The following is a 15,491-nucleotide window of genomic DNA, read 5'->3' as shown; positions in this document are numbered from 1 at the left end:
GATCCATTCTCAAAGAATTATATTTCGGCCTCCGGGGTGGAGGAATCACCCTAAATTTGGTTGGGGAATCAACCACAGAGGCAACAAAATTTTAGCAACAATTCTGAGGGCAATTTTAATCAGAACAACTTCAACAACTACCATTTTCAGCTCTCTCAGCCACAACAAGCACCTTTTCATTCTCTGAAATCATCTGACTTGGAATCTATAGTTGCAGAACTCTCGAAGAGCACTCATAATTTAATGCATGAAACCAGAGCTTCACTCAGGAGCTTGGAGACTCAAGTGGGTCAGTTAAGCAAGCAAGCACTTGAGAGGCATCCTAATACCTTCCACAGTGACACAGTGCCTAATCTATGGGAAGAGTGCAAGGCTATACATTTGAGAACTGGTGAGGTAATAGGTTCAGAAGCAAAAATAAGTGAGGAGCCGATTGAAAAAGAAGCCCTAGAGGAGGCTAAGTGCCAAGAAGAACATGCCCCTCCGAGGCATTCAGATAACCCCTTTCCAATTGATCTTGAGCAATATCCAGCGAAGCCTAAAGCACCTGAGCAAATGCCTCCGAAGACTTCAGAAAGTCTCCAAAGACAAGTAGTTTTCCATATTTTTAGAGGTTTTCAAAAACCTTCAAACCAACATTCCTTTTGTAGAGGCCCTTGAACAAATGCCTCTTTATGATAAGTTTATGAAGGAGTTGTTGACCAACAAGAGGAATTGGAAAGAGAGTGAAACTGTGGTGCTGACAAAGGAATGTAGTGCTATTATTCATAAGGATCTTCCTGAGAAGATGCAAGATCCTAGAAGCTTTTTGATTCCTTGTACCATTGGTGATATCACTATTCAAAGGGCATTATGTGATCTTGGAGCAAGTATCAATCTCATGCCACTTTTCTTGATGAGAAAGCTCCAAATTGATGAGATAAAACCCACTCGTATTTTTCTTCAACTTGCTAACTGTTCAATTAAGTTTCCTTTAGGAATTGTTGAGAATTTACTCGTGAAAGTAGGACAATTTATTTTTTTTGCTGATTTTGTAATACTGAATATGGAAGAGGACAAGAATGCCTCTATTACTTTGGGGAGACCCTTTTTAGCTACAAGAAGAGCCCTTATTGATGTGCAAAAGGGTGAATTGACTTTAAGGGTCAATGAAGAAGAGGTTATCCTTAATGTGCTTGAGGCTCTGTAACATCCTAGTGATTCTGAGAGATGTGTGAGAGTTGATCTTATTGAGCCACTAATTCAAGATATTTTTGAAGCTGAAGAGCTTGATGGTGTTTTAGAACCTTCTTCAGGAGATGGTTTGCTTGAGATTGATAATTCATCGCCTTAAGAGAGGGAACCACATGCCACTAGCAAAGAGGAAGGGCCTCCAAAGCTTGAGTTGAAGCCCTTGCCTCCCTCATTAAAGTATGAATTCCTAGGCAAGTATGATTCTTATCTAGTGATTATCAGCTCCTCTCTGAGGCATGAGGAAGGGGAAGCATTGTTACAAGTACTCAAGAGTCATAAAACGGTTTTTGGGTGGACCATTAGTGACTTGAAGGGGATTAATCTGGAAAAGCGTATGCACAAAATCTTACTTGAGGAATATGCTAAACCAGTAGTGCAACCACAAAAGCGGCTCAATCTAACTATGAAAGAAGTGGTCTAAAAAGAGGTTATGAAGCTTTGGAAAGCTGAAATAATTTACCTAACTTCTGACAGTCCATGGGTGAGTCCTGTGCAAGTGGTTCCCAAGAAAGGAGGGGTGACAGTGGTCAAGAATAAGAAGAATGAGCTTATTCCTATAAGAACCGTCACGGGGTGGCGTACGTGTCTTGATTACAGGAGGCTCAACTGTGCAGCAAGGAAGGATCACTTTCCCTTACCTTTCATTGATAAGATTCTTGAGAGGTTAGCCTGACATGTATTTTATTGTTTTTTAGATGGTTATTCCAACTATAATCATATTGCAGTGGACCTTCAAGATCAAGAGAAGACGACATTCCCATTCCCCTTTGGTGTAATTGCATACCAGAGGATGCCGTTAGGATTGTGTAATACCCCATCAACTTTTCAGACGTGCATATTTTTCATATTTTCTGACATGGTTGAAAGGTTTATTGAGGTATTTATGGATGATTTTTCTGTATTTGGTAATTCTTTTGATTCTAGCATGAGACACCTTTACTTGGTCTTGAAACGGTGCCAAAAAAACAAAGCTTATTTTGAATTGGGAAAATGTTACCTTATGGTAACTGAAGGTATTGTTCTTGGACACCGGATTTCAAGTAAAGGAATTGAGGTGGATAAAGCTAAGATAGAGGTAATTGAAAAATTACCACCACTCACTAGTGCAAAGGCAATCCTGAGTTTCTTGGGACATGAAAAATTTTATAGAAGATTTATAAAGAATTTTCTAAAATTGCTAAGCCTTTGAGCAACCTCTTGGTTGCGGACATTCCTTTTTGTTTTGATGATAATTGTTTGCATGCTTTTGAGACTCTGAAAGCTAGGCTTGTCTCAGTTCCATCATAGCTCCTCCTAACTGGGATTTATTATTTGAATTGATTTGTGATGCCAATGATCATGCTATAAGAGCTGTCTTGGGATAGAGACAAGACAAGCTTGTACATGTCATTTACTATACTAGCCATGTGCTAAATGACGCACAAAAGAATTACACAACTATAGAAAAATAATTATTAGTTGTATTTTATTCTTTTGATAAGTTTAGGTCCTATCTGATTAGTTCTAAGGTTATTGTTTTTACTAACAATATTGATGAAGGGAAAATTGGTTGGTAAAGAATTTCACAAATAAATTCTCATTGCAAGTATAGTTTCTAAACCAACAAACAATCCTCTTATACAAAAATTTGTTTGTAACAAGTACAAATCCCAATAAAAATAACCGAAGTATTCAAACCTCGGGTCGTCTCTCAAAGGAATTGTAGGGTAGTGTTCTTGTTATTGGTTATGGGACAAGTATTTCGGGGTTTTGAATAAGGAACATGAAAAATAAATGGCAAGAAAGTAAATGGAAACTTAAGTGGTAAAAAGGTCTTGGCAAGGAATGATGGTCAAGGATCCTTATCCTTGTCACTAACCATAATATGATAATTGCAAGGATTAATCCCATTAAGTCATCCTCTAACAAATAAAGAAAAGTCAAATGAGCTACATTAATCCTAATCCATAGGTCCTAACCCTCTCACTAATTAATTTAGGAAAAGCTAGAGTCAACGGATACCAATTATCAACACTTGGACATTAGTAACTCAAGTTCACCTAAATTACCATCCCAAGCCAAGAACACAAAAACCTACTCTAACATCCTTCCAAGCATTTTGTCAAACACTTGGAGGGCAAAAAGGGAAAGTATGGTAAATTGACAACAAGAATATTAAATCTACAACTACTCAATTATGAAGAAATAATAACAACAACTCAATTAAACAACAATTTAAAACATGAATTTCCTTAAAATGATATCCAAATCCAATAATAATGCATCAACATAAAAAAGACATAAAAGGGGAAATTGACAAGGAAACTAAGAGACATAGGTGTAACAACAAGAAATTGAAATAGAAACAAGATGAAAACATGGAATTAAACTTAAATCTAGCAAGATCTAACCTAATTCTAGAGAGAAGAGAGAGCTTCTCTCTCTCAAAACTAACTAAAAGCTCCTCATCATTCATGCATGTGCTCCCCCCTTTAACTCCTTTTCAATTCTGCATGTAATAGGCTCAGAAAATGAGTTGGATCTGGGCCTAGAAAGCTCAGAAATTGCCCCCAACATTTTCACTTTAATGAAGTCACGTGCGAGCATTGACGCGTACGCGTGGGTCACGCGTATGCGTCGCCATGCGACTTCAATTCATGCGTTTGCATCTGCTGTGCGTGCGCATCGATGAATGCATCCCAAATCCTTGATTTTCCATGATTTCTCTACTTTGCATGCTTTTCTCTTCACTCTTTTGATCGATTCCTAGCCTTTTCAACCTGAATTCACTTAACAAACATATCAAGGTATCTAGTGGAATCAAAGGTGAATCAAAACTAGCAAATTAAAGGCCTAAAAAGCATGTTTTTACACTTAAGCACAAATTAGGATAAAATTATGAAACCATTCTATTTCATTGAATAAATGTGGGAAAAGTTGATAAAAACCACTCAATTAAGCATAAAATGTACCACGAAATAGTGGTGCATCAAATCTCCCCACACTTAAACCAAGTATGTCCTCATGCTTAACCAAGAAAGAGGCAAAGGGTATGAACATTTATTCAATACAAATGAACTATATGCAATCTACTTACATGCAACTATCTAAATGAATGCAATTACTTGGTCAAAATAAATCAACTTCCAAGAGAGCATATATGACATAAAGGCTAAAGCAGTAGCAATTAAATCAATCGCACAATTGAATTGAGTTATTAAAGATTATACAAACTTGCAAGAAAAGTGATGATTCTAAATGAAAACATGTAATTGAGCATCGAACCCTCATCGGATGTGTATCCGCTCTAGTTGCTCAAGTGTATAGGGTCGATCCACTCAATTCTCCTCTAATCATGCTTTCTAAGATTTATTTTTCATCTAACAATCAACAATTATTTCATGCATGTATCCAAATATCATGAGGTCTTTTCATAAGGTTGTAATGGGGTTAGGGTCAAGGTAGGATGCATATGGCTAAGTGGACTAGGATTTGAATCTTTGATTAACTTAAACTTCCCACATAACCTATGACAACCTATACAATTTCAAAGCTAACCTAACTACCCATTCTTCACTTATTCACACACTCATGCATTCTTTTCTTGATCACAACTCACATGCATTGATTATTATTGAACTTCATGATGAGCGGCTAATTTATACGCTTTTTGGCAGTGTTTTTACATAGTTTTTAGAATGATTTGATTAGTTTTTAGTTTATTTTATTAGTTTTTAAATAAAATTCACATTTATGGACTTTACTATGAGTTTGTGTGTTTTTCTGTGATTTCAGGTAATTTCTGGCTGAAATTGAGGGACTTGAGCAAAAATCAGATTCAGAGGCCGAAGAAGGACTGCAGATGCTGTTGGATTCTGACCTCTCTGCACTCAAAGTGGATTTTCTGGAACTACAGGTGTCCAAATGGCGCGCTCTCAATTGCTTTGGAAAGTAGACATCCAGGGCTTTCCAGCAATATATAATAGTCCATACTTTTCCCGAGTTTAGACAACGCAAAGTGGCGTTCAACGCCAGCTTTCTGCCCTATTCTGGAGTTAAACGCCAGAAACAGGTTGCAAAGCAGAGTTAAACACCAGAAACAGGTTACAAACTAGCGTTTAACTCCAAGGAAGACCTCTACACGTGAAAGATTCAATGCTCAGTCCAAGCACACACCAAGTGGGCTCGGAAGTGGATTTCTGCATCAATTACTTATTTCTGTAACCCTAGTAACTAGTTTAGTATAAATAGAACTTTTTACTATTATCTTCGGATCATCTTTTGATCATGTTCTGATGATTGAACCTTCTTTGGAAGGCTAGCCACTCGGCCATGCCTGGACCATTATCACTTATGTATTTTCAACGGTAGAGTTTCTACACACCATAGATTAAGGTGTGGAGCTCTGCTGTTCCTCATGAATTAATGCAAAGTACTATTGTTTTTCTATTCAATTCGAGCCTATTTCTTCTCTAAGATATTCATTTGCACACAAGAACATGATGAATGTGATGATTATGTGACGCTCATCATCATTCTCACTTATGAACGCGTGCCTGACAAACACTTCTGTTCTACATGCAAACAAGCTTGAATGCATATTTCTTAGCCTCCTGATCTACAATCAGAGTCTTCGTGGTATAGGCTAGAATTATTGGCGGCCATTCTTGAGATCCGAAAAGTCTAAACCTTGTCTGTGGTATTCCAAGTAGGATCTGGGAAGGGATGGCTGTGACGAGCTTCAAACTCGCGAGTGCTGGGCATAGTGACAGACGCAAAAGGATTACTGAATCCTATTCCAGTATGATCGAAAACTGACAGATGATTAGCCATGTGGTGACAGCGCATCTTGGACCACTTTCACTGAGAGGACGGGAAGTAGCCATTGACAACGGTGATGCCATACATAAAGCTTGCCATGGAAAGGAGTAGGAATGATTGGATGAAGACAGCAGGAAGCAGAGGTTCAGGAGGAACAAAAGCATCTCTATACGCTTATCTGAAATTCTCACTAATGAATTACATAAGTATTTCTATCCTATTTTATATTTTAATTATATTTTAATTATCAATTCACCATAACTATTTGAAATCCGCCTGAATGAGATTTACAAGGTGACCATAGATTGCTTCAAGCCAACAATCTCCGTGGGATCGACCCTTAATCACGTAAGGTTTATTACTTGGATGACCCAGTGCACTTGCTGGTTAGTTGTGCAAGATTGTGAAGAAGAATTAAGATTAAGAACGTGCATATCAAGTTTTTAGCGCCGTTACCAAGGAATGAACGATCACGATTTTGCATACCAATTTTTGGCGCTGTTGCCGGGGATTGTTCGAGTTTGGACAACTGACGGTTCATCTTGTTGCTCATATTATGTAAATTTTATTTTAATTTTAAGATTTTTGTTTTTATTATTTTTATTTTTATTTTCAAAAAAAATTTTCAAAAAAAAATTTAATAAAAATAAATTATTCTATGTTCTTCAGAATTTTTAAGAATGAATTCTAGAGTTTTTTCATGATTTGTTGAAGCCTGGTTGGCTGTCAAGCCATGTCTAAATTTTTGGACTGAGGCTTCCACTTATCATGGCAAGAGTCCTTGGACTCCCATCTGATCAGTTATTGTATGCCTGATTTGTATACTGAAGCTTGGCTGGCCATTGGCCATGTCTAGTATTTTGGACCGGAGCTTTCGTTGAAAGCTTGGCTGGCTAGTAAGCCATGTCTAATTCCTGGACCGGAGCTTTAGACTAACATTGCATGATTCCTAGAATTCTCATTAAAAAATTTTTAAAATCCTTATTTTTCTTTTCCAATTAATTTTCAAAAAAAAATCCAAAAATTTTTTTTTTAATAAAATCATAAAAAAACCAAAAATTTGATGTTTCTTGTTTGAGTCTTGTGTTAAATTTTAAGTTTGGTGTCAATTGCATGTTTTTAAAATTTGTGCATTTTTCGAAAACTCATGCATGGTGTGATCAATTGCTTTGTTTGATCTTTGCATTTTTATGTTTTGTGTCTTTTCTTGTTTTTCATATGCATTTTCAATTTGTTAGTGTCTAAAGTTTTACAAATTTCTAAGTTTGGTGTCTTGCATATTTTTCTTTTCTTAAAAATTTTCAAAAATAAGTTCTTGGTGTTCATCTTGACATTCAAAGTGTTCTTGATATTCATCTTGACATTCAAAGTGTTTTGCATGTATTATGTGTTTTGATTCATAATTTTCATGTTTTGAGTCTTTTTATTGTTTTTCTCTTTCATCATTAAAAATTCAAAAATCAAAAAAATATCTTTCCCTTTTTCTTCTCATAAAATTCGAAAATTTGAGTTGACTTTTTCAAAAATTTTTAAAATCTAGTTGTCTCTTATGAGTCAAATCAAATTTTCAATTTAAAAATTCTATCTTTTTCAAATCTTTTTCATTTTTTCTTTCATAATTTCGAAATTTTCAAAATTTATTTTCAAAATCTTTTTCTTATTTCTATTTCATATTTTCGAAATTAATGCTAACAATTAATGTGATTGATTAAAAAATTTTAAGTTTGTTACTTGCCTAGTAAGAAAGGTTCAATCTTTAAATTTTAAAATCATATATTTTTGTTTCTTGTTAGTCAAGTAATCAACTTTAATTTTCAAAATCAAATCTTTTTTAAATTTCTTTTTCAAATCTTTTTCAAAATAAATTTCAATCACATCTCCTTCAAAATCAATTTCAAAATCTTTTCTAACTTCTTATCTTTTCAAAATTGATCTTCAAATCTTTTTCAATTAATCTTATCTTTTTCAAAACTACCTAACTATTTCTCTCTCTCTAATTTTCGAAAATCACTAACCTCTTTTTCAAAATTCCTTTTTAATTAACTAATTGTTTTAAATTTTAATTTAATTTTATTTCTCTTTTTAATTTTTGAATTCTAATTAATTTTTAAAATAAAAACAAAAATATTTTTATTTTATTTTAATTAATTTTCGAATTTTTCTCTTCTCCTTCTTCTATTCTCCTCTTCTTATACTTACATAAGGAATCTCTATACTGTGACATAGAGGATTCCATATTTTCTTTTGTGTTCTCTTCTTTTTCATATGAGCAGGAACAAGGATAAGAACATTCTTGTTGAAGCTGATCCTGAACCTGAAAGGACTCTGAAAAGGGAAGCTAAAGCACAATTCTCTAGAGAAAATCTGACAGAAATTTTTGAAAAAGAAGGAGACATGGCCGAAAATAATAACAATACAAGGAAGATGCTTGGTGACTTTACTGCACCAAATTCCAATTTACATGGAAGAAGCATCTCAATCCCTGCCATTGGAGCAAACAATTTTGAGCTAAAGCCTCAATTAGTTTCTCTGATGCAACAGAACTGCAAGTTTCATGGATTTTCATCAGAAGATCCTTTTCAGTTCTTAACTGAATTCTTGCAAATTTGTGATACTGTTAAGACCAATGGGGTTGATCCCGAGGTCTACATGCTTATGCTTTTCCCGTTTGCTGTAAGAGACAGAGCTAGAATATGGTTGGACTCTCAACCTAAAGATAGCCTGAACTCTTGGGATAAGCTGGTCACGGCTTTCTTAGCCAAGTTCTTTCCTCCTCAAAAGCTTAGCAAGCTTAGAGTGGATGTTCAAACCTTCAAACAGAAAAAAGGTGAATCCCTCTATGAAGCTTGGGAGAGATATAAGCAACTGACCAAAAAGTATCCTTCTGACATGCTTTCAGAATGGACCATCCTGGATATATTCTATGATGGTCTGTCTGAATTATCAAAGATATTATTGGACCATTCTGCAGGTGGATCCATTCACCTAAAGAAAACGCCTGTTGAAGCTCAGGAACTCATTGACATGGTTGCAAATAACCAGTTCATGTACACTTCTGAAAGGAATCATGTGAGTAATGGGACGCCTCAGAGGAAGGGAGTTCTTGAAATTGATACTCTGAATGCCATATTGGCTCAGAATAAAATATTGAATCAGCAAGTCAATATGATTTCTAAGAGTCTGAATGGATTGCAAGCTGCATCCAACAGTACTCAAGAGGCATCTTCTGAAGAAGAAGCTTATGATCCTGAGAACCCTACAATAGCAGAGGTGAATTACATGGGGGAACTAACGATCGGAATTTCCTATCGGTAAAGAATAAAAGTAATTGCCTTGTAAGTATAGTTTCTAAACCAACAGAAAATCCTTTTGTACAAACATTTTGGTTGTCACAAGTAACAAACCCCTTTAAACTTGATAACCGAAGTATTTAAACCTTGGGTCGTCTTCTCAAGGAACTGCATGGAAGTATGTTCTTATTATTGGTTATGAGTTTTGTAAATTGGGGTTTTGAAGGTAAGAAATGAGTAATTTAAATGACAATAAAATAAATAAATAACTGTAAAATAAACTAGTGGCAAGGTATGAGAAATTAGAATTTCTATCCTAGTTATCCTTATTAGGTGTGATGAGAATTGGATTTTAATCCTACTTAGTTAAGTCAAGTGGACTAATTAGATTGATCCTCAAGTCCTAGTCAATCCCTATGAGACGACTAGCTTTAGAGCGATCTAGATTAATTAGAAATCTGCCAATTTCAACCACTGCTGAGTTTGACAACTCAAGTGTTACCAATTACTTAACCAAAGCCAAAAGGAAGAAAATATCTAGATTAAATTAAGAGCATTCATAAATAGAATAAAACAATCATAAGCTGAAATACCTCAAGTAATATTAATTAAGAAAATCATAACATGAATGTAGCATAAGCCAAATTGAAAAGATAAATAATAATTAAAGGTATATAATAAAAGTAGAGAATAAATAAGAGAAACATTGAACCTGCACTTGAAGAGAAATAATCCTAAAATTAAGAAAAATCCTAATCCTAAAACCTAAGAGAGATGAGAGAACCTCTCCCTCTAAAAACTACATCTAAACTATGAAAAGTGAATACTTGGAGATCTCTCCCCATATGGATGCATTCTCCCCTTTATAACCTCTAATATGTGCTTTCTGGACTTGGATCTGGGCCAAAAAGGGCTTCAAAAATCGCTGGGAGCGTTTTCTACAATTTCTGGTGCGTGGCGTCTGTCACGCGTCTGCGTGGGTCACGCGTCTGCGTGGGTCACGCGGTCGCGTCATCTGGAGTTTTCCTTGTCTCGCGTTCGCTTAGGTCATGCGTTGGCATCATCTGTGTTCTGCTCATAGCGCGCGTCCGCGTCAGTCACGCGTTCGCGTCACTGTCTTTTCGCGCTAGGCATGCGGCCGCGTCGTCCATGCGTTCGCGTCGCTGCCAGTTTCTTCGAAAACTCCATTTTGTACTTTCCTTCCATTTTTGTATGTTTCCTTTCCATCCTTTAAGTCATTCCTGCCTTAGAAGGTCTGAAACTACTTAACACACAAATCATGGCATCGAATGGTAATAAAAGGGTAATTAAAATAATTATTTTTAAAGCATAGGAAACATGTATTTCACATATATCTCATAATAAGGAAGGGAAAGTAAAACCATGCAATTTTCATGAATAAGTGGGTGAAGGATTGAATAAATCTCTTGAATTGAGCACAATATATATCATAAAATATGGGTTTATCAGGAACCCTATGGAAATACCTATAATCCCTCATGGAGAAATCATCCAAATTTCTCATGGAAGGATCAACAAAAGCCTCAACAAGGCTTTAATAATGGTGGAAAAAACAGGTTTAGCAAGAGCAAGCCTTTTCCATCATTCACTCAGCAACAGACAGAGAATTCTGAGCAGAATCCATCTAGCTTAGTAAATATAGTCTCTGATCTATCTAAGGCCACTTTAAGTTTTATGAATGAAACAAGGTCCTCCATTAGAAATTTGAAGGCACAAGTGGGCCAGCTGAGAAAAAGAGTCACTGAAACCCCTCCTAGTACTCTCCCAAGCAATACAGAAGAGAATCCAAAAAGAGAATGCAAGGCCATTACCTTACTTGGTGTGGCCGAACCCAAAGAGGAGGAGGAGGACGTGAATCCTAGTGAGGAAGACCTCTTGGGACGTTCACTGACCAATAAGGAGTTTCCCTTTGAGGAACCAAAGGAATCTGAGGCTCATCTAGAGACCATGGAGATTCCATTGAACCTCCTTTTACCATTCATGAGCTCTGATGACTATTCATCTTCTGAAGAAGATGAAGACATTGCTGAAGAGCAAGTTGCTTAATATTTAGGAGCAATCATGAAGATGAATGCCAACTTATTTGGTAATGAGACTTAGGAGGATGAACCTCCATTGATCATCAAAGAACTAAATGCCTTGGTTCAGCAAACTCTACCTCAAAAGAAACAGGATCCTAGTAAATTCCTAATTCCCTATAACATAGGCACCATGACCTTTGAGAAGGTTCTGTGTGACCTGGGGTCAGGAATAAACTTAATGCCACTCTCTGTAATAGAGAAACTTGGGATCTTTGAGGTGCAAGCTGCCAGAATCTCATTAGAGATGGCAGACAACTCAAGAAAACTAGCTTATGGACTAGTAGAGGACGTGCGAGTAAAGGTTGAAGGTCTTTACATCCCTGCTAATTTCATAATCCTAGACACTGGGAAGGATGAGGATGAATCCATCATCCTTGGAAGACCCTTCCTAGCCACAACAAGAGCTGTGATTGATGTGGACAGAGGAGAATTGGTCCTTCAACTGAATGAGGACAACCTTGTGTTTAAAACTCAAGGATCTCCTTCTGTAACCATGGAGAGTAAGCATGAAAAGCTTCTCTCACTGCAGAGTCAACCAAAGCCCCCACAGTCAAACTTTAAGTTTGGTGTTGGGAGGCCACAACCAAACTCTAAGTTTGGTGTTGAACCCCCACATTCAAACTCTAAGTTTGGTGTTGGGAGGTCCCAACAATGCTCTGAACATCTGTGAGGCTCCATGAGAGCTCACTGTCAAGCTATTGACTTTAAAGAAGCGCTTGTTGGGAGGCAACCCAATGTTATTTAATTATATCTATTTATTTTCTATTGTTATTTTACATTTTTTTAGGTTGATGATCATGTGGAGTCACAAAAACTACTAAAAAATCAAAAACAGAATGAAAAATAGCTTTAAAAATAGCTCACCCTGGAGGAAGAGCTTATTGGCGTTTAAACGCCAGTAAGAAGTATCAAACTGGCGTTAAACGCCAGAAACAAGCACCAGACTAGCGTTTAATGCCAGAACAGAACATGGAAGTGGCGTTAAATGCCAGAAACAGGCTACATTTGGGCGTTTAACGCCAAAAACAGGCAGCAATCTGGCATTAAACGCCAGTATTGCATACAAAGGGCATTTTGCACGCCTAATTGGAGCAGGGATGCTAAATCCTTGACCCCTCAGGATCTGTGGACCCCACGGGATCCCCCACAGGATCTCCACCTACCCTAACTCTCTCTCTTCACACCTTTTTATAACCCTCTTCCCCAAATACCTTTCACCAATCACCTCAATCACTCTTCCCCATCACCTCTTAACCACTCACATCCCTCCACTCTTCCCCATGACACCTACCTCAATTTTTGTGTTTTTTTTTCTTTTCCTCAACCTAACCTAATGGCCTGAACCCTAGACCTCCCCACCTCCCCACTCCTATATAAACCCCTTCATTCCTTCATTCATTTTCACACAACACAACCCTCTCTTCTTCCCTTGGCCGAATACAACACCTCTCTCCCTCTCTCTCCATTTTCTTCTCTTCTCCTTCTTTCTTTCTTCTTTTGCTCGGGGACGAGCAAACATTTTAAGTTTGGTGTGATAAAAGCATTGCTTTTTGTTTTTTCATAACCATTAATGGCACCTAAGGCCAGAGAAACCTCAAGAAAGAGGAAAGGAAAGGCAATTGCTTCCACCTCTGAGTCACGGGAGATGGAGAGATTCATCTCAAAGGTCCATCAAGACCACTTCTATGAAGTTGTGGCCAAGAAGAAAGTGATCCCTGAGGTCCCTTTCAAGCTCAAAAAGAGCGAATATCCGGAGATCCGACAAGAGATTAGAAGAAGAGGATGGGAAGTTCTCTCTAATCTTATTCAACAAGTCGGGATCTTAATGGTTCAAGAGTTCTATGCAAACGCATGGATCATTAGGAACCATGATCAAAGTAGGAACCTGAATCCAAAGAATTGGCTTACAATGGTTCGGGGGAAATACTTAGATTTCAGTCTGAAAAATGTAAGGTTGGCATTCAACTTGCCAATGATGCAAGAAAACGCACGCCCCCACACTAGAAGGGTCAACTTTGATCAAAGGTTGGAAGTCATGGACATATGTGTGGAAGGAGCTCAATGGAAAGTTGACTCAAGAGGCAAGCCGGTTCAATTGAGAAGACCGGACCTTAAGCCTGTAGCTAGAGGATGGTGAAGTTCATCCAACGCTCAATTAATCCTACTGCACGGTCTGAGTACTGTTGACAGGTATGACGTTTGTTCATGATTGGATGAGATCATAGTATCTGATTGGAGAAAGTGAAGTTCATGAGGGTTATACCTCAGAACTCTACAAGGGGGCTGACAAGGTTCTCCACTTGGCAAGGTTTGCTTCCACCTCATTGCACCTCTGGAATTCGGCTGGAATTGAATAGAGGGAGACATCCTCATTGATGAGGACAAGCCCATTACTAAGAAGGATTAGAAGAATAAGAGATCATGGACCTCAACAAGAGATGAGGAATCATGAATCTGAGTGAGATTCCTCACCATGGAAATCCTGAGAAGACTTCTAGGAGCTAGTTCACATGGACAACTAAGGATTGGAGCAAGAGTAATCATCTGCCATAAGAGATTAGAGTCCGAACATAGAGCTATGAGGGAGGAGCACAAGCAAGGAGACGTCCATCGAGAGCCTCAGAGATTTGAGTTGTCAAGAAGAGGAAGATGCATGGAGATCACTAAGGTGGACAGTTGACATTGATAGTTCAAATTTTGTTCTTCATACTAAGCTCTCACTTGGTCTTTATTTATTGTTTGTGTCTTATTTTATAATGTTATGTTTGTTTAGTTTGACTTGTCAGTGTTCATTATTTGTATGTTTAAGTGCCTATGTTTAGATTGATAATGGTCCATGATCGTTCTCTCTTGAATAAAAGAATGATGTAAATGAAAGGAATGGTATTGATAATCTAGAAAATTAGAAATTGATTCTTGAGCAAGAAAAGCAGTGAATACAGAAGCTTGCGAAAAAAAAGAAGAGAAAAGAAAAATGGCGGAAAAAAAGAAGAAAGAAGAAGAAAGCAGCTGAAAGCGAAAGCTCTTTAAACCAAAGGCAAGAGCAAAAAGCCAATAGCCTTAAAACAAAAAGGCAAGGGTAATAAAAAGGATCCAAGGCTTTGAGCATCAGTGGATTTTTTTTTTGTTTTTGTTTTGGATTTTTTTTTTTTTGTTTTTTTTACCATGTGCTTGTGGCGTGAAGGTGTCAAGTGAAATACTTTGAGAATTGAAGCGGTATAAGTCAAAGGTCCAAAGCAAAAAAAAAGAGTGTGCTTAATAACCCTGGACACCTCTATGGAGACATTAGCAAAGCTGAGTCACAATCTTGAAAGGTTCACCCATGTTTGGTATGTGCATGTATGTATCGAGTGGTATATTGAATTTGGGATTTTTTGTGCTTGGGTGTTGTTCAAGACTCATAAAATAGCTGTGTTCAAGAATCAACATACTAAACTAGGAAAATCAATAACACTATTTGAAATCTAAGTTCCTATAGATGCCAATCATTCTGAACTTCAATGGATAAAGTTAGATGCTAAACTATTCAAGAGGCAAAAGCTACTAGTCCCGCTCATCTGATTGGAGCTAAGTTTCATTGATATTTTGGAATTTATAGTATATTCTCTTATTTTTATCCTATTTGATTTTCAGTTGCTTGGAGACAAGCAACAATTTAAGTTTGGTGTTGTGATGAGCGGATAATTTATACGCTTTTTGGCAGTGTTTTTACATAGTTTTTAGTATGATTTGATTAGTTTTTAGTATATTTTTATTAGTTTTTAAATAAAATTCACATTTCTGGACTTTACTATGAGTTTGTGTGTTTTTCTGTGATTTCAAGTAATTTCTGGCTGAAATTGAGGGACTTGAGCAAAAATCAGATTCAGAGGCCGAAAAAGGACTGCAGATGCTGTTGGATTCTGACCTCCCTGCACTCAAAGTGGATTTTCTGGAGCTACAAGAGTCCAAATGGCGCACTCTCAATTGTGTTGGAAAGTAGACATTCAGGGCTTTCCAGAAATATATAATAGTCTATACTTTTCCCGAGTTTAGATGACGCAAAGTGGCGTTCAACGCCAGCTTT

At 37.0% G+C, this 15,491-nt stretch overlaps 1 non-coding gene across 1 annotated transcript; it reads right to left on the bottom strand.

Moving 5' to 3' along the window:
* Positions 1 to 8,820: 8,820 nt before the first annotated feature.
* Positions 8,821 to 8,928, bottom strand: LOC148548536 (small nucleolar RNA R71). Its single transcript, XR_015898389.1, has one exon. It is a non-coding gene; the product is annotated as a small nucleolar RNA R71 (small nucleolar RNA).
* Positions 8,929 to 15,491: the final 6,563 nt, after the last annotated feature.

Source organism: Arachis ipaensis, chromosome B8 (genome assembly GCF_059453495.1).
Source record: "Arachis ipaensis isolate K30076 ecotype BB chromosome B8, ASM5945349v1, whole genome shotgun sequence".
Taxonomy (NCBI): Eukaryota; Viridiplantae; Streptophyta; class Magnoliopsida; order Fabales; family Fabaceae; genus Arachis; species Arachis ipaensis.
This window is presented reverse-complemented; position numbering and strand designations above follow the sequence as displayed.